General features: G+C 40.5%; 1 protein-coding gene across 12 annotated transcripts in view; it reads left to right on the top strand.

Annotated features, from left to right (window-relative positions):
* The first annotated feature begins 231 nt into the window (after positions 1–231).
* CYRIA (CYFIP related Rac1 interactor A) overlaps positions 232–19,442 on the top strand; it is a 57,887-nt gene continuing 38,676 nt past the window's right edge. For 5 of the 12 annotated variants that reach the window (XR_015708312.1, XM_087775236.1, XM_087775228.1 and 2 more), the window contains exons 1-3: positions 243–382; positions 16,811–16,861; positions 18,693–18,762. The gene's annotated coding sequence lies outside the window, so the exon portion shown is untranslated. Of the gene's footprint in view, positions 383–733; positions 1,076–16,810; positions 16,862–18,613; positions 18,763–19,442 lie in introns of those variants that run through there. The other 7 variants (XM_087775238.1, XM_087775230.1, XM_087775231.1 and 4 more) reach the window with 6 other exon arrangements.

The raw sequence follows: 19,442 nt of genomic DNA, 5'->3' as shown, positions 1-19,442 counted from the left end.
CCGCCGGACCGGGGAGCCTGAGGGTCCCCGCGTACGGTCTGTGCGGAGCTGGGGAACCCCCGTTCCCCTCCCTCAGCGCCGCGCTTCCCCTTCCCCATCTGCCGCCCTCCCCAGGACCCCTCCACCCGCTCCGGCCCCAAGAGCGGCGGAGGGCGCCCGGCCCCCCCTCGGCCCGCGGCGGCGGGAGGCGGGTCCGAGGGAGCCGCGCCCGCCCGGGGCCGGCTGCCGGCGGGAGCCGCACGCAGCCACCGCGGGGCGGGCCTGCGAGCGTCGCGCTGTGCCGGGGCGGGCTGGGCCGCGCAGCGCAGCGCCGCCGGCTGTCTCTGAGGCGCGGGGGATGGACGCGGGTCCCTGCAGCGGCGAGCGGCGACGGGCGGCTCAGGTAAGCGGGGGCGGAGGCACGGCGCGGCCGGGTGCCGCTCGTTCCCTCAGCGCCCCCCGCATCAACCCCGCCGGCGGCGGGGCGGGGACGGGGCTTTGCAGCCCTTCTCCTCCCCGAGGGCTCCCCTCGCCCCCGCGCCGTCTCCGCTGAGCCCTCGCTGCCGCCTTTGTGGCCGCTCCTCGGTCCGGGGTCACCCCTCCCCGGCCGGCCCGGGCCGCAGGCGGCGCGGCCGCCCCTGCCCCTCGCACCGCCGCCGCGGGGGCGGCCTGGCGGCGGGGCGGGGGGGACAGGCGGTGGCGGGGGGGACGCCGGGGGACGCGGCCAACTGTTGCCTGGGAGAGCGTCGGCCCCAGACCGTTGCCAGCTCCTGTAGCAGCGCGGCGGTGAGGGCTCGCTTCGCCTCGGCTACCGGCTGCCTTTGGGAAAGGCATCGGTTGCGGTGCGAGCCCCCGCGGAGATTCCCCCGTTGGCCTTGCCCCAGGCGGGGGAGACGCTTCCCCACCCTGGGCCCGGGCACAGGCCCTGCAGGGTGGAAATTTCTGGCTTTTGGTGAATGCCGGAGCCGCCGCAGGGGAGGGCAGCGCCGGTGCGGGGACCTGTCTCTGCCTGCACCCGGGCCCAGGGAAGCCTGGCTTAACTCTTAACGCTGGCCGAGGATCTAATTCAGACAACACGTCGTAGTGCCTTACTGGAGTAAGTACGCCTCTGCTGTAGTGGGGGGAGAGAAGGGGATTAAGCTCACAACTTCGATTATACCGACAACTTTCTGTTCCAGCTGCTGGTGGTTGTTGGATGCAGGGTGCTATAAACACGGTGTTTCCAGAGGGATGTACCTAGGCATGAGATGAAAAACACGATCTGTAATACTGCATTCATCTCGTTTGAATCTCGGTCCATGCTGAGATGTGTTCCAGTGAACAGATACGAGACTTGCATCTATTCTTCCTATTATTGTTTTTCCCTAATTTAATTTCAAGACCGTTTAGGTTTAATTTTATTTATCTGGGTTTTGTTATGCTAAGGTCTCGGTAATATATGACGCCACTGTGTAAAATCGAATGCTCCATAATTCGCTGGCAACACAGCAACTTCACATGCTTTCAGTGGTGTTGCTAATAACTCGCCGAGGGTGGTGATGTGGGTTGGCTTCCAGCCTGTTCCTGGTAGTCTTTGACTGCCATACAGCCGATCTTTGCACTCTGTTTTTTACCAGCTCCTAAAGGCAGTTTGTATGTGTATGGCGAGAGGATAAGTTAAGGGGGACAGGGATGTGTTTCCTTTCCTTCTGCTGTACTCACCATCTGCAAGGTCAGAAAAAAATGAAAATGACTTTGGCTGTGAACTCTAAGGTGGGGAGATCTGGAATGAAATGCTGTCGTGACATGAGGTTGCCTTGTGGGCAAAGAATTTCACATGCTCAGCAGTACTCTACAAAAATACCCCAACTCATATTACACAGGGAAGAACCAAGATACTTCCTTTTTCTCTGTTATGCTAACTTTTATATTTTTACAACATGTAAGGAGGACTTGTACATCAGCAATGTACTTCTTTATTTTTTTAAGGAATAAACTTTGTAATTTCTTATGTTTGATTCTCCTTTCTACTCTCCTGTAATACCCCTACCCCCCCACCTCACCAGGCCCGAATTAAAAACTAATGATAAAGCCCTACTACTCATGAATTTAGCTTTCCTAGGGGAGACTTTGAGAAAACGTTTTAATGAAATGAAATTACAGATTATGGGAATAGCATGAAGGGTTTGACTTAACTTCATAAAAAGCATAAAGTAGCAACTGAGAATAAAATTCTTCAACTTGAATTTGAACCACTGTCGTATAGTCTATCTGGTCCTTAAGGTTTCACTTAAATGTGAAATATGGCAAGTATAAGTGAGACTCTCTGGGTTACTTATATGGTTACTTAATGACTGCCCAATATTTTTTTTATATTCTGCTCTGTACTTTTTCACGACCCTCCTGTGCTGTTTTTGCAGTGATGCTTCGTTTTTTTCTGTGAACTTCTTTATTAAAAACAGAAAATAAACAAACCACAAGTGATTAAAAAGACAATGTATGCTAATAATTAGAATAAAAAATACTTGGTTAATTCACAAAGGAAAAATGGTGATCATCTTGGATACTACTGCATAGTTACTGTCAGCAGATGTCATTTTGCCATAATGGTGAGTCTGTTAGTGAATTTTACAATGCTGGGAAGATAATTCATTGTTAGTGGGCTTAGCTTGTCTTCATGACATCATTTTTTGACACTGTTTTGTCAGGCTGAAATACCTTGTCCACAGCAGTCTTACAAAGACATTGAGGATTTCCATGTGCAGTATGTTGCAGACTTCCATGTTATGTGTTATACAAAATCAGAGCTTAAAATGTGTGTCAAAAATAGTAGATGTTTTTTAGATAAATAACAATTCCCATACCTTAACAGAAATAATATTTTATAGGTGTACAGGTACTATAAATAAGTAAGACCTCTTTAATTGGTCACATTTATATGTATTTCCAAATACTCTTTTAATTGGAGTTTTTAGAGAAACTGTAGAAGAGTTTTGTAGACCCACTGGCATTCTTTAGCACTAGGTGCATAATGCATGCAGTAGCACATGAACTTCATCATTCAGTTCACATTTTATGCAAAACAGGAAAATATTGTTCTATATCCAAAACCTGTATGCAATCCAGACATCGTTAGGTCTCCTGTTAAATCCCTGGAGACAAACTGAGCATATCAATGTGACCTATAACATCAGTGGACAGGGGAATATGCATATTAATAATATATGTTGATTTGAAGCAGCCAAAACCTCTTAGTGTTTCCTCCGTACCGAATTCAGTATGTATTTGGATCTGTTTCAGTATTATCAATCATTCTTCTAGCAGTGCTTTCTGCTCATGTTATCTGGGAATGCAAAACAGTAACATTAAATCAGAGAAAACAGTTTGAGAGGCATGAATTAAAATATTTAATATATGGGGCAGCTTGAGAGTTGCAAAAAATGCAGTCATAAATTTGAATTTTATTGTTTAAATTAAAATTGTAATAGAAGCTGCTATGCACTCATGTGTGAATGATGATGAGAGCAACGTGAATGATGTGAGATGTACAGGTCCTAATTCTTGTGAAGTACTGAATTTACCATTCTTCTACTTTCACAGAATTCTACTTCACACTTCCAATTAAAATGAAAAACGTGTCTTATTTTGTGTTTTTATATACTGCTTGATACAAGTTCTAGATTTAAACTGGTAGCAGTGGTTACTTCTACAGGAAAAATAGCGGTAATAAATATAGGATGAATACCTTTTAGGACAGATATGACCCAGTGCAGTACTGACACACAGGTGCTTGAAAGATTTTTATTTATTCTTGTGGATTTTAAATGTTCAGAAATAATCTCATGGTTGGTATCTTCATGTTTACATTAAGTTAAATATCTGTCAGTCTTACTTTAATTCAGGAATGGCTACTTTTGCATGCTAATGGCTGAAATATTCTTGTCTAATTTATGAACTTGTCAATAGACTACATTAACCAGCGCTCTATGGGACTTCTTTGTGCATTTTATCCTTTTTTTTCCTGTCTGTGATGATACTTGTGTAGGGCTGTTCATATTGGCAATGTACAGGTTGACTTTTAACATCATGGTTTGAGTGAATGGTGGTGCCAAAGGTGAAGCTTATGCATAAGTCTGAGGCTTATTTTTGAGTAAATCTGTGTAAGGAATTTGTTAAGTTTGTAAAATGTGAAAAGTTCGTTTTGAAGGTTCCAGTAGCAGTGCAACTTGTGGTGTTATGTGTGCCTGTAGCAAGTGCTGGGCTGGTTTGGCTGAAGTTTTAATAAATGTAATTCATGAATGTATGTCCCTCAGACCTGTTGAAGAGCATCGATACGGCATGGGAGTTGTCATGTCTGGAATATGTCATGGAGCATACTGGGATGTTGAGTTTGGTCCCCTGTTTGTCTGTGGTGAGCTCTGGATGACTGAGTCATATCTGGGCATTGGAGTTTGCACAATTTAATAACACTGTGGAGATGGTTTGGTGTTTTTAAGGATGTGTAGATTTATACTGACATTTTAGATAACAGCCATTCTGTATTCTCCTATAGCTCTCTGATGCACATAGGTTTAACTTAAAATATAAGTAGTTGTTAGAAGCTTTTTTTATATATAATTTATGGGATTTTGGTGGGGAAATTCTTCTCCCTGTTGTATTACAGCCAGAATTCATAAATTATTTGAGTGACCTATTTTACAATTAGATGCCTCAAAGCTAGGGTTGATGTTCTTATAACTCAGGTCTGAAAGCACACTCTTGTTTGTATTTTTTACTGTGAAGAAAATCAGATGCACAGAGCTTCATTTCTACATCCATCCAGAGCTGTTACCACTGTGACTGTTCTGGAGAGTGGCATCTCTCTCCTGCCTAACTGCCTTTGGCAGCTGGAGATGGGAATGTTCCCTCAGGATTTGAAAAGCTTGTTTTGCAAAGAAGTAAGTATGTGTAAGCTATTTACTCAAACTCAAGGAAGAAGCATTTGCAATGATGTTTATCTCTCCCTCTTCTCCTTATATTCGATGGTGCATTAGTTGCATCCCTTAACTCCTGAAGTGTGAAGCTTGATTCTCTGTGCCCTTTTCAGCTTGAAGTAACTTGAGCTCACATCTCCCTCTTCCCAGAAGAGTGCAACAAGCAGCATGTGGTAAGCTGTCCTTCATTTCACCTGCAAGTGTGTTACTTTGAAAGAAGTAATTAATTAGGCCAGAGGGAGAGTGACTCCTGCCCTGTGATCAAGGCATTCAGCTGAGGTGAGGGAAATCTGGTTTGTATGGGTGTTTCATTCTTTCATCCAGTAAATATTTTTCCATTTCATAGCTTCAGCAGGAGTAGTCTAGGACAGACTACAATCTGTGGGTTAGGGCACTACCCTGGCATGCAGAGGTGTGGTTGTGAGCCAGCCTCTTCGGCTGGAAAGAGCCTACTGCCCACTTTTACTTCCTCTGTGGTTGCTTTCCTGATGCTCTTAAATTGCTCGATGGTGCTTGTGGGCATGCTCCGGCCTTCTCATCCGAAACTTCAAAATTTCATGACGCCTCTCCTCATCAGCTTGTGAAAGGGATGACTTTGTATCTTGCTCCTGGGGAGGCCTGAAGGTTTTACAACACTGTTTAATAACATAGGTACCTCTTGAGCTTTCAGGATAGGTGATGTTTAAGGTACAGCCTTGACAACTTTGTTTCCTATTAGGTTAGTTGGCTTCCTGCTTACTCTCCCAGTTATCTGATTTCCATTTTATACCCAAATTTACTGTAGCCATGCTCAAAATTCTCCTGTGAGTCCATTTTGTGCTTCTAGTCTCATGTGGACTAGTAAATCTAAGAAAAGTGTAGATTTTGGGGGGATGAAGGCCAGAATTTGGCAAGACTGAGGTTGCCTTCAGGAGACGGTCTTTATTTTGGGGTTAGGACACGATTTGAGCCTGGTTTGATTCAGCTGTCCAGCATAGGCATCTCGTCCTTGCTGAGATGTTTTATGACATCAACTGCATCTATGCTTGGCTAGCAGATGTAAGATGGCCAGAAGACCCATGACCTGCTTGGAGTAGCACCAACTGGGAAGGTGGGATATTTTAAGACAGCTCGGTACTGTTTGCCTCTGCAACTGAACTGAGCCCAGTAGTGTCCTAAGAGTATTGTTGTCTAGGCTGAATGTGGTTAGACTGAGAAGCGGGAGGAAGGGGTTGTTTTCTTGTTTTTCAAAGACATTTCAAAGAAAACCTGCTTTCTGTTTTATATTCTTTATTGCGAGTGTATTTGGTACCTAGCCCAATCGTTATAATTTCCATTTTGCAACCTCCCCAGATTAAGTCTGGGAGGTTAGCTTGAGTTAATGGCTTTCTGGGAAAGGGAGGGAGAAAGTTCATCTTCTGGTTTCTCTCATGCATATTAATAGCAGTGTGGAGTTCTGGGGCAAAAATTCATTACTGGCTGTTGTTAGCTGGTACAGAAATGCTGAGTGATGGTGCCACTTACGGAGCTGAATTGGTTTTGGAGAATAAGGAAGATTCTCTCTGGTAACTGATCCATATGATTCTATCTCCAGTAAATTGATTTCAGAATTGTGTTTAAATAGCCTCCGTGAGAGATGTGCAGTGGTATTTATCTGGTACAGATGATTTGCTGGTCCTAATTTTTTGGAGGGAGTTCATCTAATGCTGTGGAAATTGGGGGAGGGAGGCAATGGTGAGGGGAAAATTTTATAATAATATTCCTTAGAGTTGTTCAAACCTGTTTAGAAGACTAGATTGTTAAATTTATGTTTAATTTCCAGGAACAGTCTAATTTTGTCTCAGTTAGACTTTTTCCCACCCACATATACACGGTCTGACTCCTTGTACTGTATTGCTTTGTGATTGCACAGTGTTTTGCTTCAAGGATCATCTGTAGACTGTTGGTGACTCCTTCAGATAAAGATTTCATGACGGATAGAGACATCTTTGGAAGCTTCTGGAAATGTCTGTAATCATTTCCCTAATAATTGATGGCAGCAGAGGAAATGGGAGCTGATATTCTGTAACCATTTTTCCTATGTTTTTATTATTAAAGCATAAATACGTTGTAGGACTGGAACACTTCCCTCACCCTCACAAGGCTGTGCTGCAGCGGAGCTCTGTAATACCAATTACTGCAGGGATGGTTTGCTATTCCAAATGAGATCATGATGGGGATGCTGGAAAATGAGTCTCTCTCAAAATGTGTTTCATGCTCTGAATACTTGAGAGATTTTGTTAAGAGTGCGATACTTAGGTTTACGGGGTTTATGTTTTTAGTTAGAGGAGGTGTTAAAAAAATCACTTACTATTTTGTATCAACATCTCTTGTATTCAAGAGGAAAATAGAAAATATTTCCTGATCTTGAAGTATTCTGGGAATATGTTGCCTGTAGAACTGATGCGTGTTTCCGCAACTAGATAATCTTACTACTTTTATTTTTTTCCCAAAAGAAGGGTAGAGAGCACACATATTAGAAGCCTTAGAAGTATAGATAATCTGCTTGTCCATTTTTATACTGTGAGAGAAAAAATGATTGGGGTCTGACTACTTACGCCTTTGTTTTACTGAGGTTTTGATTCATTATGGCACAGACAGTATCATGTTGTCCTTTACTGAACTAAAAGTAAATCCGCCAAAAAAAATCCCCTTTTGTTCTGCTGCTGAGGAACACTGTGGGCTGCCAAATCCTGGCAGTCTGAGTCACCACAATCGTAATAAAGTGTTTGTACTTTTGTGGTTGCTGTTATTCAGTGTCTTCTAATTTATTCATAAGGCAAAGGGACACCTACAGGTTAAAATACTACTTTTTAAAGAAATATTCCATGTTTATACTGGAATAACATTTGTCAAAAGAGAATTAAATAAACACTGGTAACGCTTCAAAACTTCCAGGAGCAAATGGTAATCTTTAACAATAAGAAATAGATATATACATATATTTAACAAGTTCCATTTTCTGTGTAAGACCAATGTTGGACTTCAAAAAAATTATGGGATAATTTTAAACTCCTTACTGAACTCTGATGTTTTGGCCATCTGATCTGACCTGATAATGATCTGATAATCAGGGAGACAGTTTCCTTCCTTAAAAAAAAAAAAAAAAAATGTTTTAAGGACAGAGACTCTGACCCTGGAAACGCTTATCTGTATTTTAACTTTGATGTGTGGGCTGTGACCCAGGAAACATAACTCATGTAATTGAATTCAGTTGTTTTCAGGATCACTCCTAAACAAAGCAGTCAAATACTAAGTTGTAATATTCAAATAAAACTCAGAATGATTGCACATAAGCAACTGAGGGAAAGCAAGGTGGTTCTGAATCAACGATGGGTACCTGTAAGGCTGACAAATACGTTCCCTGACTCCACAGAAGAGGTGTGCGGGTGTCCTGCGGGTGGCTGTGTGCACACTGTGGCGGTCTGGCTGATGCGCCGTCGTCACCCACGTCACCCGTGCTTGGGTGGGAGGTGGGAGTTCTTAAAAATTATTGGTCCCATCACCTGTGCGTGGAGAGGAGATGGGTTTCCTTATAATTTCTCAATTCTTCAGCTATTTATGGGTAGGGGTCCTCATGATTTAGGCTTTGAACTCTAATATCGGTTATTAAGGCAGAAACAATGATTTCCTTCTTTCTATTGATAAAAGAACAACAAGGCTTTTATTCCTTTTTTGCCTGATACATAGGAAATTCTGTATGTTATTTACCTTTCCCTGCTGTTGAGCTAATGAAATTTCCACAGTTCTCTCAAAAAAGCCAAATTTGGTAAGTCAGATCATTAGTAACTTTCCCTGACTCCATCCTGTAAAGCTGCTGAACAAAAGGAAGGTGGACTGAGCTGGGTGTGGATGGTGGGCATCAGGGAGATGTGGGACGCGTATGGAAATACATGTAGCAGAAAGTACTATAATTTTAATTGCTGCTCTGAGTCATACTATCACTACAGCTGTTTTCCAAAGAAGAGGTTCTCATGCTATCAACAGGACATTCACACAAAGAAAGGAGATGGTAGATAAGCAAATGCAAATGTATTGCATGCCCTCTATCCTTTAGTTTTTAATACATTCACTAGTGACGAGTTCAGCGTGAAACACTTGGTGACATGCAATTATATATGCATTAAGTAAACGGCAGTTGTTTCACGGTATCCCTCTCTCGGGGTGCATATTCTTAATGCACTGAGGTAGGGATGAGTGAGTAGTACAGCTCTGAGCTTCTCAATTCATGTGGCAATGCGGTCCCGCTCAGGGTGCTGACTTCCTTTCTCCTTTTTTTTTGCCCTTAAAAGGAGAAGAGTGCTGCCATATGACTCCCTTTAGAGAGAGTCACAAGACGAGGACTGGGCGGGCGGTTATTCAGGTAGTTTTGTCTTGTACACGATACGAGACATTCTGCTTTCTGTGTTTAACGTGATGTTACTAGCAGAGTATGTGGTAGTATTTCCTTCAACTGACACTGAAGTAAAACATTTCATTCTTCTAATAACTACTACTTTTTTTGTTGTTGTTGTTTGGTGTTTTTTTTTTTTTTGTATGGATAAGAGATTCTGAAGGGAAGTTGGATATAAATGAGTTTGGAAAGAAGATAAAAATCCCAGTTCTCGGGGATTAGGCTGTCCTCCAAACCTGCAGACACTTTCCTGCTGGTGGTTAAAGAATGACTGTGTGTGGTATTCTCCCATCTAGTGCCAGTGACTGTAGGTAGGCATGCCTAAGTTTACTGCTTGATTTTGCACTGTTAAAAAGTTTCATCTCCAGTTTTTCAGAGAACAGACTATTGAGGTGATTCTCTGAAGACTTGCCCAGAAATCAAATCTGGACATCTCGGTGCCTTTCCATGACTGGAGAAGTCCTTGAGCCCACTTGCTCTGCAGTCTTACAGTGACTTTCAGTGCACAGTGAAGCAAGAGTTGCCTGACTTCCTTTCACATATTCTGACAAAAAGCATAGCTCTGCCACTGATGAGGGTCACATTTTCCCCATAGAGCAAAGGCAATTAACAGCTCTAAGTAAGTTCCACCCAGCTTCTGCCATGGGTTACTAGGTCGTGTTCGATGGGCTCCTGATTCGACGTTGGAATGTGCTGGATGGTCTCAAACTGTCAGCTTCAACCATGCTGCCTGCTGATGTCCTCCATGTGCGTTTAAAACTGTCTCTGAGTCAATAATTCATAGTATTGATCATCAGGGCTTTAGTCAGCCCTGTATGTTCCATTTACTTACTGATGCTGTGCAAGGATTTGACATGGGGGCATGTAAATCAGCTGTCTCTCTTCTTGTTCAGTCCAACACAAGATGTTTTAGAAATCACAGCAGAATGGATCTACCTGTGGAAACAAGACTTTTTTCTTTGACAACTGTGAATAGTGAAGATCTTTGATGTAAACATTTACTTTCTTATGAAATGAAGCATTTTGTCGAGGAGTCCAAAGGGAGCTGGAGAAAATGAAGATCTTAATAATGAGCAGTCATTTCCTAGCATCATCCTTTTCTAGTGTCACCATAGGTATCCTGGGAACAGAGCAAAAGGACCATACTAATTCTGGATCTGAAGTCACAATTTCTTTTTTTTTCAAGCTGTTTTTTTTGTCTTCCACATCAGAATAGGATGTAGGCCAAGATCTGTGAGAAACAGATGTCTGTCTCATGCCAGCAGTGTTGTCATCTCTGGGATTTAATAAATTTGTTACTTTGCTTACGTGGGAGTTTTTGTTGTGCTGCAGGTTTTGGTTGTTTTTCTTGGCAGATCTTATAGTGAGTTTTCTAGTTAATTGGAGCGACGATCTTTAGGAGAGTGTTGATGTCATGTCACTGTTGGGGTAGATGTGTCATCTTTTCATTTTTTTGGAAGATAGAAATTGTACCTATAGTTTAAGGGACTGCGATTAAAGTATTCCCAGGTAACTGGGGGTATGGGAGTTCATCACCTGGGACTATTAGGTCAGAGCAGATGGTTATTAGGTGGACTCACTGGACCAGATTGGCAGCTAGTACTCAAACAGCTATAAATGATTGGTCAAGTTTTTACAGAATAATATGCAGTTTTGTCAATACCACTGCAGTTTTGTCAATACCACTGCCTTTTTAAGACTGCTTCAAGGTGAGCAGAGTTGGGAATGGAGAAGTGCATAGTAAGATGATCTGTAGGTAGGCGGTTGTGAAAGGGATGTGTGTTTTTGTACTGTCAGTGTAATTTTTCGTTCCCTGTGACACTGCATAACAAAAGTTTTAAACACAGTAATTCGTGCTAATTATAATAGTTACATCCAATTTGCACCAGGGCAGTTGTGTTTTCCTTTGGAAATTTTTTATATGCCTCTGTTGTGTTTACAAAGACTTGTTGCTTGTGTTTCTTTTTGTGCAAATTAAGGGTTAATGTTTTTGATTCAGGTTTGCGTGATTATTAAGTAAGTAAGTTGGGATTTCTGATTTAGAAGAAAGAAATGAATTTGTGAAGACGTAGACGAGTTTGTGAATTATTGAAAAAACACAGCAAATATGTTCCTGAAAAACTGATCTTGTAAAGTGTTTGAATTTCTTCTTTGCCCACCACCCTGATGTGGGCAAAGTTGGGAGAAGCAGAGTCTCAGCTGCTGTGCACTGGGATGCTGTCAGTACAGCTATGCCCATTTTATACCAGCTGACAGTCTGGACTAATATTCTATTGGCAGCAATCAGGCTTGCTGAAATGAAGGAGTCAGATGCTCGTCTTCAGTCTGTCTGAACACATTAAAAAAGTCTAAAAGGTAGAGAGTGCAAATTTTCATGTGCTGCATATAATACATGTAGAAACACAAATGCTCAACTGTTACATGTTTGTTTGGTTCTGTTCTCCTGATTTGAAAGCAACAACCACCTAGGTGAAGATGTGATGTTAAAGCCAGAAGCTATAATGCCTGGAAAAGGTGACCTGTTAATTCTGAAATGCCTTGGCCACTTATGGAATTAATTTCTAAAAATGATGTTCTCCAGAAGCAACTGGGTACTATAATCATGATGCATATTCATAGTAGGAACTAAATAAGGAATGGGTATGGCATGTGACTGTACTGTTACATTTTTAGTGCTGTTCGTGACACAGTTTTGTCCTATGCCAACTAACAGTCTCCCAGAAAATGCCTAAGCATAGTTCTGGGGTTAGGAGAGATGGTGGACCATTTCCAAAAGACTGTTTGGATCTGGCCAGGCTGTGTTGAAGGGATAGCATTTTAGTTGTACAGCCACGAGCTGTACCATGCTCTCTGGTTCCAAGCCCAGAGCGTGGCTATGTGCCCTGGTCTGTTTTATTTTCTGACATATATGTGGCAACAGATCCTGCTTTCCAGGAAGCTGGGATTCAGCAGCTTCTATGGGAAGGCAATGGCAGGGTTGTCTTTGTCTTCTTAGAAGGGTAGGAGAAAAAATTCTGTCAAACCTGAAAGTGAGAAGCCATGTCTGGAAAGCTGGAAAAATAATCCAGAGCAACTTAAAATCATAGAATAATTGAGTTTCATATTGTTTTTATAAGAAAATCCCCAGGGAATACACAGGTATAATTAGCCCTTTTGAAAGTATTAGTTTTTAAAAAATATATATTCATGAAGAATTATGGCCTGGCATTTTAAATCAAAATGAATAAATGAAATGTAAGCAGATGGCATCTACAGTGTCCTCAACCAGAGGATGTATATCCTGGCAGTAGTGTAAAATTTATCCTTGACCTAAGCTTTGCATTCTGTTAACTAAAGGAGCAGTAGCAACCTGCTAGCGCAAACCTGAGTTGGCATGATCTTTAGGTTTTCCGTGGGGAATCCCTGTCTCAAGCAGATGTTTCAGCCTTTTTCTAATTGTCTGATTGCCTCCTGTCAAGGAGGTGCAAGTCTAACTTTATATTTAGCAAAAACTGTAGGGCGTGGGTTGTTTTTGTGGTTGATTGGGGTTTTTTGTTTGTTTGTTTTTGTTTTTGTTTTTTATCAAGCAGTGTTAAAGCTATTGGTATCCTGAAGACTTAACAGAGTCTGGTCCAACACACAACTTATGGGTTGACTCTAGTCTGTGGAGCACTTCTATGTCTCACAACCTCTCTTCTATAGGAGATAACGAATAGCTGTTGGGATGGCGTAGGCTGCCTGGTGAACTGGCCACATACCCCTCCACTTGGAAGTGGTCCAGTGATCAGAAACTGAGCTCCTGGTCCCCATGGGGACAGTGACGGGCCAAGTGCCATTCCCACGCTGGGAATTCTGGTGCAGTTTGTGGTTTGAGGGTTGCATCGGGAGAGAATCAAAACTTGGGTCAGGATGCTCTAAGGATGAACTGCCCTGGATTACCTGTATTCCCATCGATGTCTCTCACATCTTTCTGCATAGTATTTAAATAGTACCAGCTTGGTAGTAAAAGCTTTAATGAGCCTGTGCTTTTTCAGTGCATACATTGATAAGTGTGTTCTGCTGCTGCTGCTCCTTTTTTTCTGTATCTTAAATCAGAATGCAGACTTGTAACTTCATTTTGGAACATGTTCTTTCTACTTTTTGAGTAAAGGTCTTCTAAAATGTGAAATAATATTGTGGTTGCATAGTTAGGATTCAGAGTCTGGCCTCTGACGCACACTTCATCTTATTTAACACTTCTGTTTCGCCTTTGAACTACAACATTATGTAGTCCATTCTGTAATGCAACTTCACTTAACTCTTTATTTGCAAGTAGAATTAATTTCACATCTTTGCTATTTATGCTTTGTTGAATACTGATCGCACAGCCTTAATGATTTCTTACACAGCAGGAAACTTTCAAAGTAGCAGCTGTGTTTTGCCTTAAGTCAAATTGGTTGTGGACTACAACTGCTCAAATCCCTGAGTGGATAATAAGCTTTACTCCCAGCAGGTCCCCCAGACTGCTATGCTGAGGGTACCGAACTGACTTCTGTATTTCATTGTATAAATGCATTTTAACTATGGATAAATTGACTTACTGAGAGTTACCAAAACAGTAAAAGAGAATTTTCTCTTCTGCATTAATATGTGATGGTTTGCCTCCTTGTTGACATCCTTGCCTTAAAGAAGCATTAAGGATTTTGCTAAGGTTTCCAGAGTGTCTTATTTGTTTCTTTCCAGTTTTATCACGCTGGTGTTTAAGAAACAATCACTTTCCTGTCTTGCCAACTCACGGATTCTACTGAGGAGAAGAGTGGTTGCTTATAAACATGTTTCTTCACCCTATGTTTAGGTCAGAGTGTTGTAGGGAGTATCTTGGTATTTAGTTATTTTATAAACATTTTAAAGTGTTGTCCCTCTTGATTCCCCCTGCCTTTCATATGGAAGACTCCGATAGCAATCTTGGACTATTTTTCTCCACTTTTAAAGGAATATTCTGTTTTAAAGACCAAAACTGGAAATTTGAAGCTCTTCCAGTCGGAGTAGTTTATCCTTTTTCTCTCCCATGGCACTTGCTTTCTCAGTCCAAGTGTCTTACCTTAGTGAACTTGCCTTGCAGCCCGTTCCACACAATTATTGCTTGCAGAACAAGAAGTGCTCCCTGGCATCAGTTTGTAGTCCTTTTTTAATGCCCATTTCATACCCCTTTGTCATATTAGCTCTACAAATTGGACTGACATAATTTTTACATCCCATTCGAGATTATTTTAGTTTGATTCTGCTATAGACTGAAAGAAATTTGGATATCTGGGATAAATTTTTAAAAAGGTTAGAAAGGAAACTTCCAGAATGTAATGTGTGTGGTGTTAAAATTCTAATTCAGTGCTAGCTACTACTTAAGTTGTGCTTGGGATAGCTATTCTGTATAAGTTGCACAGTTTTTGTAATTTCATGATTCAGCCGAAGAGGAGATACTCCTTTATAGTTGCTGTTTTTTTGTTTCCAAAATTTAGTTTTTCTTTATAAAAATGCCTTTGGATTTCTGAAGTAACTGTGTTATCATCTACTTCCCAGCCACAGTCTGGAAGCTTTTTGTTGAGTATATTTTGCACCTGTTGCGTGAGAGCTTATTGTTGCCAGCACTGTTAATTTTCTCCAAATAAGCCAAGTTATGTAACAGAACAACCTGGTCTAAGATAAAAATATGGAAATTATAAATATAATTCAAGAAAATTCTCATTTACCTTTCTTTTGGTCTATGTTAGATCTCAAGATTTTTAATTAACCTCACTAGGCTTATGTGCTCTGATGAACATACATTTTTTAAAAACAATCCAATTGTTTTGTTTTGCAATATACAAATTCTAGAGTTTCTATCAAATATATTTTATGTTCTGTTCTTGCATCTACTTCACAACTTTTATGCTATTTCATTTCTTATAGCAATCTTTTATTTTTTTTATTCCATAGAGTTTTAGCTTGGAGGTTTTTTTCTGTCCCACTTGCAATCAGTGTAAAGGTTTCTGGCAATTTTTTTACCATAATTAAACTTGTGAGTCTTGTTCTATAATTAATTAGTTTTCCTGAAAACCATTTCTGTTCAAATACTTATGTCGAATTTGGTGAGATACATCCTGTGCATTTGAAAGGAATGTAGTAGTTGTTCGCTCTCAGATTATGAACTTTGTAGTTCCATTTAGTACTTCCAGAAAGAAGTGGAAATTTAGTGCCTTTTTCCCCTTACTAAGATCTGTTTACTTCTGTTTTCTTTCTTATGATAATGGGTCGTGAATTCAATTAAACTGTGTTGACTGTGGCTTCAGTGACTAAAAACTTCTTATCTTTTCACATTGATGAACTCCTTCTGGAGTGGATCAAATAAATCATGGCTCATATTATTACAGTTCTGCAGGTACCTGCTTTGGTATGAGATTTTTAATTGATTAATTAATTTATTTAAGGTGTTTAGCTAACAAATACTTTCCTCCTGTTTTTCAAACTGACTTAAAGTCTTTTTTCATGTCATGACATTCCTCCAGAGCCGGTTGATGTTATGTCAGCATAGTCTGTACTAGTCTTTCCCTTTCAAAGTTGAATTCTACGTTTTTATTTCTGTTGATCATCTACATTTCACAGTCCTCTTTCTTTACCTGCACTGTTTCCGTTTCTGTTCTTTTCGGTCTCTTCTTCCCACCTGTAATCCTTTCTCATCATTTTCATCCATTCTCTTCTACCACTGTTCACTTTCTCTCATTCCTGGTAGTAAATCTGCTTTCATTTCTGTTTAAGGTGAATCTTGCTGTGTTGTTGCTTAACCACTCTTTCCAGTTGACCTTAATTACATGAAGCTTGTAAAATACCTAAACGCTTCATAGCTTGGGAGTTAACGTGGCCCAATAAATGGGATACCCCTTCGAAACTTTCTCACAGATGCTTGTTTAATTAGTGCTGAGGTTCAGACTTGTCATTTTAGTTGTTGTTGGGTCAAGAGGGAGGGGGTCATGTCTTCATATATCTTCAACCAGTAAATGCTGTAGAAAGCGATGGTATCTAGAGCTGGTTTTTGCAACTCAGTAGGGCTGGAGAGTCAGAAGTTGCCTCTTACTTAGTCATCACCACTCCATAGGAAATGGTTGTTTTCCGGGTTCTGTGAGGTGCTTCCAGTCCTTTCCCTGTCCCAAGGCGTTCCTGCTTTGGACACTCTCTGATGCCTCCTTCCCGGCTTCTTTCCCACATAAGCTGCATCACTCTCCGGAGTTAACGAAGTGTCCTAAACATGATAACAGTAGTTCACTATGCCGATGCGCTCTACTGTGGGATTAATTGACCTTTTGCTCTGGGTGTAACGCACAGTAGAAGGTACCTTGCAGCAGCACTCATTGCTTTAAAAAAAGAAAGGGAAATTACTATGTTTTGAAGGCATTTAAGTAACTTTTCTGATTTTTACTTAGTCATTAAAACAGTTTCATTAATAACAATTCTTTTAAACGAATTTTAAAATCCACAGATTGCAGCCTCTATGTAATTATCGGGAAGGCTCTGGATCATCTTGAAAAAGGTAAGAGTCAACTTCGGTACTTTCTGTCGTGCACAGAACAGCTGTCTAGCAGATTTGAACGTCATAAATGATAAATGAATACTCAGCCTCCCTTGAATGGCAGCCTGTTATGTAGTTTTACTGTTGCACCTAACTGGTGCTTTCAAAATGCTATCTAGGCATAATATTCTCGCCTTGAGGTTTTTATTTGTTTGCTTTTCTTATTATAGAACAACAACTGAGAATTCTTCTTCCCATGTACTTTTTTCATTTACTCCACTGTTTGTTTTGAATCATTTCACTGTTATTGTTCTGGTCTGTGTAAACCCTTGGGACAGAATTGGCCTAGGCAGAGAACAGGATTTGTTCTCATCCCTTTTGAAGTCCTAATTCTGCAATTTTTTTATTTTTTTTTAAGGCCTTCTACTGCCTTTTTTTTTTCCCAAATCTTGACCAGGGTCCCATCAAACTCTCTGAAATATAAGTTCTAAACACCCTCTGTTGCTACAGAACTGGAGAGAATTTGCAGCCAGCACCAAAATAAAGCAATGCTGAAAATAGACTTTTTTTCCCCCCTAGAGAAAGGGAGTTCCCTGACTTGACCAGCTACTAATTGGTACAAAGGTTTGTTTACACAGAGGAGCTATTCCTAATTAGTTCCCTATGTGGGTGCTCTACTTGAGAAATTAGTATTACATTCCGATTTAATTTAATCTGCTTTTATAATGAATTGTTATAATTTGCAGTAAGGAACGTATTTTTAGCAGAAAAAAAATCTGCACTGCACCACCCCCGAGTTTCAAAAGATAATTCCTCTTTAGGCAGTGATCAAGCACTCTTATTATTTTGAAATTAAATGAATAAAAATCCATCGTTAGGTTAGAACCAAGTTTTAGTCATATCTTTATAAATATAGCTGCAGAAATACAACCACGCATTTTTCAAAGCCAGAACTTAATTCGGCTGATTTATGGACCTGATGACTTGACCTCTGTTTTTCTGTAGTCATGAGGACAGTGAACCAGAATATTTGGGAAGAAAAATGTTTGTGGAGTTATATTAGCATTGTTGAGGTTATGGTTGGAACGGAAGTTCACTTCCAAGCTTTTCTTTTTCTTAAGTTGGCTTCACCTTTGTTCTGGGAGCAAACTTGCGTTGCTCTAAGTTCTTTTATTTAGAGAGTTGAAAAAGTGACGTAAGAGCCAGACCTTAAGAATAGCTGTCCCTAAAAATCCTTATGAGGGACCTGGTCCCCTTGCTTTTCTCTCAGCCTCCCCCTCAACACTTGCAGAATGAAATGATCACTATTAGGCATTTAAATTACATTCTTTATTTCAGTAGTTTCAAAAGATTGGGAAATTCATTTCTGAACTTAGAACTGCTTTAACCAGACCCCTTTAAACGTAAATGTTGTTTTAAATAAATGGAGCCATTATAATAAATTACTCAATATTTTGGAAGTGGGTTTGCATTTTCATTATTTCATCATTGTTTCTTTTAATTCTTAATATAATGAATACCAGTACCAGTGCAAATTATTTTTCTGTGGCTGTACCAGTCTCGGCAACAGCTCATTATAAAATCTAAATTAAATTGAATCTGTTCTGCAGAATTATATGGGATTAAAAAATCAGTTTAAGTACCTGATCATTTCAACTCGGCAGCATTTTTGAATGGTATTACTTTAAAAGTTTTTTGAAAGTTCCAAATTTCACTTTTAAAAGAATAATTTCAGTTTTCCACAGATATAATCTGGTATATTTCCTTTTTAAGCTAGAAAGTTTCATCTGAAAATTGAGAAAGGGAAAAGCCCAGTGATCCCAAGTGTAATCTTGAATGTTTTTCGTGACAGACGGACATTGAATGTTTAGCATCACCTCTTTGGATTTTTGAATGTGAATTGGAACCACTGTTATTTCTAGGTAAGACATAACCAAGTGTTTGTGTTAAGTACCCTCTTTCTTTTATACATGAATTGTGAGAAGGCTATAGAGTGCAATATGCTGGACTTTACTTTGTACAGAGTGTTTATGTCTTTGTTGAATGAGTACAATGTTATTTGAGATTTTAAATAACAACAGTTCAGTTGTCCTAAATTTTTATATTCCTTGAGAGAAACAGCATCAGCAGCTCTATATGGTCTATCTATGTATGGGCTTTAATTTTATGATCAAGTATGTAGTTGTTTGATTACCTTGTTGCCATTCAAAGTGGTATTTTAGTTCTGTCTGCCCCTTCTCTTGCATCAATGCCTGTACTCATCTGGGATGTGCTGGTTTGGGGAGTTTGCTGCTGAAAATCTACGGGACTGCAAAGACTTCTCGGAGGATTAATTTTCTGTTTAGACCTCTGCATCAGCTCACTGTGGACTCAAACAACTACTGGTGTCAACACAAGGAAATCAGTGCCAGTACTTGCAGCAACAAATTCTTGTATTGGCTTTAAACATGTCACTTCTCTCTGCTCCAAGGAAAGGTTTGATACATGAGGAAGACTACGAAGGGGTTGTGAACAGCTGCAGACTTCAATATCTGAGGAGGAAGCAGAGGGTGATAGAGAAGAGCTAGAAGATTTCGATCTGTAGATGTAATTACAAGAGCAT

Source organism: Nipponia nippon, unplaced genomic scaffold (assembly GCF_047370975.1).
Source record: "Nipponia nippon isolate SJK-2023a ecotype South Korea unplaced genomic scaffold, ASM4737097v1 scaffold_4, whole genome shotgun sequence".
Lineage (NCBI taxonomy): Eukaryota > Metazoa > Chordata > Aves > Pelecaniformes > Threskiornithidae > Nipponia > Nipponia nippon.
This window is presented reverse-complemented; position numbering and strand designations above follow the sequence as displayed.